Source organism: Suricata suricatta, chromosome 11 (assembly GCF_006229205.1).
Source record: "Suricata suricatta isolate VVHF042 chromosome 11, meerkat_22Aug2017_6uvM2_HiC, whole genome shotgun sequence".
Taxonomy (NCBI): domain Eukaryota; kingdom Metazoa; phylum Chordata; class Mammalia; order Carnivora; family Herpestidae; genus Suricata; species Suricata suricatta.
In genome coordinates, this window is record NC_043710.1 from 103,153,336 (window position 1) to 103,162,315 (window position 8,980).

At 46.4% G+C, this 8,980-nt stretch overlaps 1 long non-coding RNA gene across 1 annotated transcript; it reads left to right on the forward strand.

Moving 5' to 3' along the window:
* Positions 1 to 2,625: 2,625 nt before the first annotated feature.
* Positions 2,626 to 8,544, forward strand: LOC115306461. Its single transcript, XR_003915339.1, has 3 exons — positions 2,626 to 4,370; positions 5,638 to 5,841; positions 8,198 to 8,544. It is a non-coding gene; the product is annotated as an uncharacterized LOC115306461 (long non-coding RNA).
* Positions 8,545 to 8,980: the final 436 nt, after the last annotated feature.

The window sequence follows — 8,980 nt, forward strand, 5'->3', positions numbered from 1 at the left end:
AAGCCCTCGCTCTCCCAGGCGCACTGATCACGCACCTCCCCCGGCCGATCGCCCACAGGCCCCAGACGCCTGGGAAAGGTTTTGGGGTGGGGTGGGAGGTGAGGGTCGGGATGGCTGGGTGCGGCTGGGAGAGCGGCGGCCGAGAGGTGGCAGCAGCTGCCCAGCGGAGCCTCGGGGCCTAGCGTGGACGCGCGGGTGGTTTGGCGGAGCGGGCGGCTCGGGGACGCGCGGGTGGCGCGGGGACGCGGCTGCTGGGGACGCGCGGGCCGTCCCGGGAGAGGGCGGCTCCGGGACGCGGAAGAGGAGGAGGCGCGGAGAGCCGAGACCGAATCTGGGTTCTCCGACCCCAGCTTGGTCCCTGCGCATGGTTTGTGGGGGACCAGACGTTGGGTTCGGTAACACGGAGATGAGCCGAGCCCCTCCGTGCACAGACGAGGAACCACGGTCTCAGTATGGTGTGATGGGAAGACTTTATTTTTTCCGGTGGCAGTGGGGGAGGGGAGTTGGGTTTAAAAATAACTCCGTTGCTGTTGTCTAAAATTTCGCTATTACAGGTGCATTCTCTTAAGTATCGGTCTCACAGCTCTGGGAAGGAGCAACGCATTAGACCTTTATCCCATTAGGGTCCCTCAGTGACTTAATGTAATCTTTCCTGGCAAGAGAAGGGTTAGCTCAAAGTACTCAAGAAACAAAGAAGACTGAAGGCCCAAAGGTCCTTGCGATCAAACCTGGAGATCAGGGCAGTCTCTCGAACGGCTCAGCACCATTTCTGCTGGAGAAAAAGCAGCCCACATCCACTCTGTGAATGTTTTAGGGAGGCACCAACACAGTGATTGGTCCAGTGCATTGTATCTTATTATTATTACTTTATTAATTTTGTAGAAGAGAAAGCACCTGTGCTCACATTTTGATACGTTATGAAATCAATCCCTGCACTCCCTTTTTAAAAATATAATTTATTGTCAAGTTAGCTAACACACTGCAAGTATGCTGTGCCCTCAGCTCTGGAAGTAGTTTCCTGGGATCCGTCACTTACGTACAACCCAGTGCCCATCCCAACAAGTGCCCCCCTCAATGCCCATCACCCGTTTTGTCTGCCCCCCACCCCCACCAACCGACAGTTTGTCTATTTGAGAGTCACTTATGGTTTGCCTCCCTCTCAGTTTGTAACTATTTTTTCCCTTTCTTCCCCCCATGGTCTTCTGTTCAAATTCCACATATGAGTGAGAGGATACGAAATCTGTCTTTCTCGACTGACTTATTTCACTTAGCATGATACCCTCCAGTTCCATCCATATTGCAGCACATGCCCCTACGAATCAGCGCTCCTGGATCCTGGATCCTGAGCCTCCACACTGTTTTCCAGACCTGCACTCCCGAATTTCCTTCTACTTTCTCTCTTTGAATTAGGGAAATGGTGGTGTGGCACAATGAACTTTAAAGCAGAAATGCCTGGGTTGGAGACCTCTCTCTGCTACCCCTTCACTGGCTGTGTAATTCTGGAAAACAGCCTTTTAATTCTGGGGGGAAAAAGCCTCAGGATTCTCACCTGTAACATGGAAAAGGTGCCTGTTGGATGGTTGTCCTGAGCGTCACATTAAACAGTGGATGGAAAACACTTGGTATATGTGTTGACCTTGGGCCTCGGTGTTGTGCGTGTTTCTTGGAGAGCTCCCCCTCCCCACCCCCTGGTTGAATTTTCCTGTGTTTCTCAGTGACCCCAGCGACTCTGTTGAACACGGCTGTCCGGCCTGAGGGCTTTGCCATCTCACACCGACCTCAGGTATGGAGGGCGCCCCTTTGCTACAGAATTCTGCATCTTTTCGTGCCAGATTGTAGGACTCTTCTACCAGAAGAACAGAAAGTACTGGTAGGCAGTGAGATCTAAACATCATTGGAGCTCTGGTTCTGCACAGGCTTCTTCAAGGAATTTGACATTTGTTTATGCCTATAACAAATCAAAATGTTTCCTGTGTGTCGTCCAGAGGTCTTCCAACCAAATACCCGTAGCAGGGATGAAGCTTTATTTGTCTTTTTAAGGAAAGTCCCCTACTCTCCTATGTAATGTATTTCGAAAAATGTATGTGAACACCAGTCATTATTTCTCTGATTGTTTAATCGAGAATGAAATGGTATTTGTAGGCTCACCACTGTGTAGGATGCAGACTTTTGTATATTTTTATTTCTCTCTGTTCCCCCTTCCTACCTGAAAGTTTATTGGTTAAATATGGATTTGGGATCTGGGTTATTATTAAATATTTTTTGTTGTTGTATGTGTCCTGGCTCTATTTTGACAAATAGTCTTTCTTGTAACTGTATTTAAACAATCATTTTAGACCCATCTCTATGTGTTTTTTTTTTAAATGTTTTATTTATTTTTGAGAGTGAGCAGGGGAGGGTCAGAGAGAGAGGGAGACGCAGAACCTGAAGGCAGGTCCAGGCTCTGAGCTGTCAGCACAGAGCCTGACGCGGGTCTCAAACCCATGAACTGCGAGATCACGACCTGAGCCAAAGCTGGATGCTCAACCGACTGATCCACCCAGGTGCCCCCATCTCCATGTTTAGCAATTTGTTTCATGCTCACTGCTTGTCCTTCTATATTCTGATGTTCTCATTCTTGAGCTCCTAATGTTAATCTGTCACTTGTGCAGTTGGAATATATTTCGATGTGACTGAAAGAAGAATATGTGAGTGGCAGCCATTTTGAGCTCTTCCCAATGTCTTTTTGTTACTCCCTCTCAAAAACTGAAACTTACCGGTGAGTAAAATTCTTGAGTCTAAGTCTTTCTCATGTCAAAACTATAGACGTTGCTCTACCATTGTAGACGAGGAGACCAAGGTCAGCATGGTTTTTATTCCTTTATAAACATTTACCTCCTTTTTAAACAAATTTTTGGTTTGGATATATATGGAAAAACATGTTTTTTATTTGTTTATAATTTTAAAACTTGTCAGGATGTTTCTGGATTACTTTTACCTGGGTCCTGGTGAGCCCATTTCATCCCAACCAGCTTCCCCTCTTCCTATCCCTTTTTGGAAAGTTTTCTTTAATTGTATCTTCAATGATTGCTTCTCTTTTGATTGTTCTGGATTTTTCTTCAGCAACATAATTCTTTGGCTGAATCTCTATTCCTACTCTTCCATAGCTAGGATTTTCTTTTTTAAATTTCTGTATGTTATTGAATCTAAGATGGTATTGGTTATAAGAAGCACTATTATTTTATGTACAATTAGCGGAAGAAAAAATGCTGCTAATTAAGCCATGACATCATGCTGTAATTATGATCCTGTGAAATCGGTAAGTTGATCATACCAGGCCCTTCCTTATTTTCAAATGTTCCATCTTTTGGGGGATTTGTTAGTTTCTCCTGCCTTCAGTCACATTGTTTGGCATGAGACAGGCAGTCCATTTTGCATGCATCTCGGTGACAAAATCTAGTTTGTACTTCAAGAGAACTTCTCTCTCTCTCCAGTCCCTATAGAGTGCTTGGTCTTTCTTTAAAAACTAAAAAGCAATTGCAGTCATTGCTCCAATAACTTACTTGCTTCAGTCATATCGGATTACCCCCTGCTGGTCTAATTCTATGCTTTTCTGCATACACAATGACTTCTTGTTTCAATGCCAAATCATAGTGTAATCTTTTAAAAGACATTTCAAATGGTAATTAAACTCACATGTAATCACAACAATGTACATAACTCAATTCAAGTGTTTACAACATAAACGGCTGAGACTAAAGTTTGCCCACGGCCGGGACTCATGGTGGCCACTCCCTGGTCCAAATGATTGTAGGATGCCACTGATCGTTAAGACTTAGCCTGGTTTCCTATTTGTTAACATGTGGGGAGAATGGAGGTCTTAGAATCAGTGAAACAGGATAGTTCAATTCTGTGTTCCCTTCTCTGTATTTTGAAAGCGTTTCTTGAGTTTGCCATCCATAATATTTATTTGACTTTCCACCATGTGAATTCCACTGATTCACTGCTTTATATATGGCTTTTAATGATTATTCAATACTTTTATTTTCTTGGAAAAATCTTTTAAGTCAAAAGCAGCTTCCTTTCCATCCGTTCTTGGCCTCTATCAGTCAAATTCTCCTTTATAGGCATAAGGTCCCGTGATATTTACCAGGCATCTGGGTTCTAGTCACTAGAACGTGAACCCCAGTGATGTGTGTGATTTACAGGACTTTCCCATAGAATGTTGAGCGAGCTCTCCTCCATGCTTTTCCCCTTCCAGATAAGTGCCAGGAAATGACGTGGACAACCTTGGAGGCCACAGGATGAAGACAGCAGAACTTTCGTTAGCCTGGGTGCCCCGGGTGGAGAGCTGCTCTTAAAAACTGAGAACATTTGCCTTGGGCTCTTTTGTAAGTGACAGATCAACTTGTATTATATTTCGTCCAGTATACAAATATTGAGTGTGTGTGTTTAGCGGCTGAGGTTACCGAGATGACACATATTCTGAAATCACCAGGTGTCTTTTCTGAAAGACTTCTTTAAGAACGGGTCTGAGTTTTGCTTTCTTAATTTTTTTTTTTTTACTGTTGCTGCTAAAAGAAGAGTAACTTTGACAGTGAACCTATCTCAAACAAGGTAATGAAGTTATTATTGGATTTTAACACTCTCATCATTTCTGCCAAAAGGAAAAGTTTCAGAATTTGGTCTTTTCCCAGTGAGTGTGTGGAGTTCTGACTGGCGGAGACATCTGATAGAACAGAAGAACTCTCACAAGCAAGGGGCTGAAACTTGGGTGGATAATAACAGAATATTGTTTTAATATTGTTTTGAATGAACTATTTTAAAAACCTCCACTCTTAAAATTTTAAACTAACTTCCATCTCTTGTGTCCTAAAAGTTCCATCTCATTGTTTATTTTTATTTTTTTATTAAAAATTTTTAATGCTTATTTATATTTTGAGAGAGAGAGAGAGACAGAGTGTGAGGAGGGGAGAGGCAGAGAGAGAGGGAGACACAGAAACGGAAGCAGGCTTCAGACTCTGAGCTGTCAGCACAGAGCCCAATGCGGGGCTTGAACCCACAAACCGTGAGGTCATGACCTGAGCTGAAATTAGATGCTTAGCCAAGTGAGCCACTCAGGTGCCCCTCATTGTTTATCTTGAAAGAATCACAATTAGGTTTAGCATAAGCACAGGAGCCCTCCCCTGCCACTACATTTTTGTCAGAACCTACAATGTCATCTGTGGTGGCAGTCTTTGAAATTTTTCCCCATCTCTATTTCAGCTTGTTTTCCATATGGTTTTCAGTTTTCACTTCACAGGGCCACATTATGTTATTCATATTATAGATGCCAATTTCCTAAAACTTTCTTCTGGTTTCTATAGCAAATCATCTTCAGGCGTGTGCTCTTTTTCTTCTGGTTGATGCTCTCTTTCCCAAATGTGGCGCTGTCTTCCTGTAGATCCCATGGGGATCCCCCCTCCACCGTCCCTTGTCTTGACTTACCTTTAAGCAGGTAGCACTCTATGGAGCCTTGGTGCTTGCTAACACAGAGACGTACGGGTTGTCCTTGGCTTTGCTCACTGCCCTATTTTTTAGGTCTGTAGCTGGAGGGCCAGTTGGGGTGCGCAGTTCCCGTGTAGCTCCCAGAATTGACGGGGTTCATCTTGTGTGTAGGCCTGATGAACTGATGTGGGATCTCCTCTTACTTCTGCCTGTGACACTGAGAACTGACAGAGTACACACACATCTTACTCACCAGCGCAACTGCCTTCGTCCTGCCTGCAAAGACCGTCTGTGAGATCAATACCTTCCTCAACGTGACGTGCCGTTGCTGGTCCTCCTCTCCTTCCAGCTCCCCGCCTTCCCAGGACATGTTCTGTGAGTGGATGTAGTCATATTGGGGAAGATGCAAAAGTTCGCTGGCCCAGACCCAGAGTAGCACCCAGAGTAAAAAGCCGGAGTGGTGGTTGCTCTGGTCCTTGGTCTCTTAGCTGGGGGTGAAAAGCAGGAGAAAGGCAAAGTCTTCCCATCATTTTTCAGGTGGATGAGGCTACTCTGTTTACAAGGTGAAACATAGATTGGGGCGCCTGGGTGGCTCAGTCAGGGTAAATACCAACTCTTGGTTTCGCCTCCGGTCATGATCTTATGGTTCAAGGGCTTGAGCCCCACATCGGGCTCTGGGCTGACAGCACAGAGCCTGCTTGTGATTCTCTCTCTCCCTCTGTCTGCACCTCCATTGCTTGAGCTCTCGCTCGCACGCTCTCTCACTCTCTCTCAAAATAAACATTAAAAGAAGACAAGGTGAAACATGGATTGTTTGTCCCAATGCAGCTCAGCGTCATTACCTTTATTTAGTTAACAGACACTGCTTCTGGATTCTGGTAACAGGTGGTTGATTAGTCTTCATTTCCAGTGTTTTGAATTTTGTCTTTTTTCTGTCTTATGAGTAATTTAAGGAGAAGTTTAGAGACACTGCATCAGGAGTATCTAGCCAGATGCCATTTGAAGCTCTAAGTGGACATGATGTTTGTTTTGTTTTGTTTTGTTTTAATTAGGTCTAGAGGTTAGTTCTGTTTACTCATTTATCATGTTCTACTTAACTTAAAGTGCTTCATGTGGCGTCCACTGGGTCCAGAGTTGTCTGCAGATACTTTTCTAAATTCTGTCACAGGGGCCTTTGGAGGAGGCGGGGCGACTTCCTTTTGTTAACCTGCCGCCATGTCAAACAGTCATCAAAGGGGAGGTTATTTCTCTGATCTGGGGTCTTTTTCAAGTTCTTTCGCCTGTTATTAACAGAAACCAACTACAGCCAATTGTGGGGTGGTGGGGGACAGGGCAGAAGGAAAGAAAAGAAAATGGAAAAACCAGAGTATATTGGGATGCGGGAAGATCTTGCAGAATCTGAGGACGGTTGGGTCTCTTGAAGCTGGTAGGGACCCAGACCCTTCATCCACTTTCTTCCTCTGCTTCCCTCCAAAAGAAACATTAATTGTAAACAAAGTCCTATTCAGGAGGTACCTGTGACTTCATTTCTCCACATGGTGGGACGAAGTGGATGCCCTGAGGTTTCCTCTCTCCATTGATAACCCAGCTCAGTGGGGTGGGTGCCTCCCCTGGCGCCTGCCCTCACCCCAGACTTCAGGGAAGGAGAAAAACTGATGGGCCTGGCCCGGGTCAGGTGACCACTTTGACCACCCAATCAACAGTGGGTGTGTGAGGGCACCTGCGTGTGTATGTGAAGGTGCCAGCACGGCTGTCCACTCCCCCTAAGGGTGGGGGGTGGTCCCCAGAAAGAGGCCCATTGTGATCTGGTGGGTGCCCTAAAGGTGCCTTCCACTCTTGGCGTTTGGAATAAAGCCCACTAGGTCCTGTCCTGAGGGGACCTGGGTGGTGGCCACCATCCTCCTCTCGGGCCTGTGAGTTCCTTGGGCAGAAAGGAGCACCGTCTTCCCACCGAGCTGCGGTCTTGGGGCTCTCGTGAAGAGTCGTGACTGATTTACAAGGCCGCACACCTGCATCTCCAGCTGTCTCCCATTACGTTCTGCCTGGCATTGTTCCCACACCCCTCCAACCAGGAAGATTGCTAATATGGGATCCACATTTGCCAGCTTTCTCTAGCAATGACTTTATTTGGAAGCTAAGCTCTTCCTTTAGCTCTAAGGCCAGACCAGTCGCAATGGACACGGCACACCTGCCCCAGCGCTGTCTTCTGTGGAGGGAGGCGGGGAGATACACCTCTCCCGGGGCGCTCGGTGGAGTTCAGCCACAGTTAGCAGCGGAGGAGAGCTCGGGGCTAAGAGCCAAGAGTCCTGGATTTTGTCCCAAACCCCGCCTCTTACATAAAACTTCAAGACTTTGGGCAATCTGATAAGATTGGACCCAAATCTCACTTTTTAAAAGTTTAAAAATGGGGATAATAATACTTTGTTTACCATTTAGCAAGTGCTTTAAGTATGATCAAATATCTCTAAGCATATGGCATTCTTTATTAATTGACATCGTATGGACTATTCATACCTTTCCAACAATATTCCAGGGGTTAAGAGGGATGTGTAGCATGACCTCAGGAGGAGAGGGGGGGAGCTTAGAAAGAACAGTTAAACAATTCATCTGATGACATAAGTAAATCAGAGGTAGAGCTGGCGTGAAGCATAACATTCCGGACTGACCCTCCTCCACCTGAAGGCCCACACTTGAGCACACGCCTTCTCCACACCGCTGTTCTTTCCAGCAGACCCTCCTGGCGTAGCCTGCGGTTGAGTGCCCTGTTGTGACCGGAAGGGAGGGACTCCACGCTGGGATTGAAGTAGCCCTCCCGACCCCAGCCCCCAGGACAAGCGCATCCTGGACGAGGCTGACGGGTTTGTGAGACTGTACGGAGGTCAGACCTGGCTGCTCGTCGTCTCTTCCTTCGGAGTGCACCGGCTGCGGGGCGCCGTGGGGAGCTGGGGACCGCGGTGGGCAGGGCACCCAGGAAACACTCAGTGGGGCAAATCCGGTGGGTGATTTTCTCTTTCTGTGACTTCTAAGGACTTTGTGAGGATGGGTTAGGATTAAATTAAATGACAAAACCAAAAGAAACGAGGTGTCCCTTCCTTTCCTTGGTTCTGTGCTCCAGAAGAAATGCGACACGAAAAGCAAAAGCGTAGATACTGCCATTGTAGCACTTTACAGTTTGCAGGGGCATTCGTGATTCCGGGGTCACAGAGCCTTCCGAGCAGCCCTGTGGGCTGGATATGGTTATTGTCATTGCTATACAATTGAGGACTTTGGAGCTCAGAGACGTGGGGTGATGTGCCCAAGATGACATGGTCAGGATTTGAGCCTGACTCCGGATTTCTTTCTTTAAAAAAAATTTTTTTTAAACATCTATTTTTGAGAGACAGAGTGAGCGGGGTAGGGGGAGAGAGTTAGAAGGAGACACAGAATCCAAAGCAGGCTCCACAGAGCTGTCAGCACAGAGCCTGACATGGGGTTCGAACCCACAAACCATGAGACCATGACCTGAGCCAAAGTC